The sequence below is a fragment of the Palaemon carinicauda genome, chromosome 34 (genome assembly GCF_036898095.1).
Source record: "Palaemon carinicauda isolate YSFRI2023 chromosome 34, ASM3689809v2, whole genome shotgun sequence".
NCBI lineage: Eukaryota > Metazoa > Arthropoda > Malacostraca > Decapoda > Palaemonidae > Palaemon > Palaemon carinicauda.
The window spans coordinates 59,318,424-59,320,407 of NC_090758.1; positions in this window are offsets into that span (position 1 = coordinate 59,318,424).

Sequence of the window (1,984 nt, forward strand, 5' to 3'; positions counted from 1 at the left end):
AAAATGTTCCTCACTTCATTACCTTTATACTAATATAAAATCTAAAAGTTGTTAGTTCGAAGAACTCGACAAAGACGCCTCGAACCGACGAGAGAGAGAGAGAGAGAGAGAGAGAGAGAGAGAGAGAGAGAGAGAGAGACTTATTAAAAAGTGACAGATGTTCATCGCCTACTTCGTGCATTGTTCGCCTTTAAGTCGGTTCTCCCGAGTCGTTTGGGAAGAAGAAGAATATTGCTGTTGTCATCCGCAGAGATGATTTATCTCCCTTCAGGCACCGATCATCTTCCATAATCATCTCCCTGATGATCATATCCTACAATCATCTCGATGATCTAGCGAGAGATGGAGCATCTATTGTGCTGGAAGACCCAAGTGATATAATGTTTCTTTGGTACTGTGTGCCTTTGTCATCCCTAAGCTTCATTTTCTTTATGGTAGTTAATTCTCCTTTGCTTAGGAGAGAGCGAGAGAGAGAGAGAGAGGAGAGAGAGAGAGAGAGAGAGAGAGAGAGAGAGAGAGAGAGAGAGAGAGAGAGGTTTCGTCTATTTGATGAATATATTTTTACTTAACGTTTATATTGATCAAACAATTTCTGTTTAAGAAATGAGAGAGAGAGAGAGAGAGAGAGAGAGAGAGAGAGAGAGAGAGAGAGAGAGAGAGAGGAGAGAGAGAGAGAGAGAGAGGGGCCCAATCTTGTTCTTGTTCAATTATCAGATGATATGTCAACCAATCAGCCTCCTATTCCTAAAAAGATCCATATTTGGTTATAATTGTATCAGTTCTAAGCCAAGACAAGGCACACTGGGGTCCTTTGACTTGGCAGACAGTACTGCATTAGATCCTTCTCTCTGGTTACGGTTAATATTTTCTTTGCCTACACACACACACACACACACACACACACACACACACACACACACACACACACACTCACCGAATAGTCTGGCCTATTCTTTACATATTCTCCTCTATCCTCATACATCTCACAAAACTGAGATTACCAGACAATTCTTCTTTACTCAAGGGGTTATCTACTTTTCTATAACTGTATTATTAAAATCCTTTTAGAATAGAAAATATAGTTCTAATAAAACTTTCATTTTAAAATAATATCTTACACACACACACACACACACACAAAAAAAAAAAAAGACGTCAGATATATGGAAAAGTAACATTATTCTCTTTTATTAAATAAAACAAACATTTACATAACACCCCTTGCTTCGCAGAGCCCCGAGACAAATTCAGAAAACTTATGTCCCTTTAAGATGTAATATTTCAGTGATATTGTGGATCGTTTATTTCCTTTGACCTGTTATTATTTGGGCCCAAAATTCCACGAGAGGCGAGAGGCGTTACTGCAATTTCTTCGGACTAAGAAAGTCTTTTTAAACAGTTTATCTTCCTCTGTGTTTACAGGGTTTCCTGAGAGTCTTGATTTTACCTCATTCGTTCCATGTGGTTTCTTGCGTTCAAATGTTCGAGGTGAAATGGTGGGACATTTATTTTTTAGTAAATTGAAGTGATGATATATATATAAGGTGGGTTTGTAAAATATATTTGATTATCTTATTCCTAAATTCTTACTTTACTTGATGTTCTGGTATATGTTCAATTCAACAATGTAAGATAGAGTTAATTTCACAGGGGAATTAATTCATTCTATAATTATTGTTGAATTGGTGGAAATTCCATTCAATAATGCGTTTCAATAATTTGTGAGTGAATAAGATTAAATTATTTTCAATAATGCAAGTTACAATTATTGGTACATTGAAATTAATTACATCCTTAAATGCAAGTTACAATTGTTAGGATTAAATAGCTTTCAATAATGTAAGCTGCAATTATTTGTAACTAAAAATATATTTAGTTTAATAATTCAAGGTAAAATCATTGGTAAATTAGAATAAATTCCATTGAACAATGACAGATATGATTATTGGAAAATTTTAATGAATTCAATTAAAATTATTGGTAA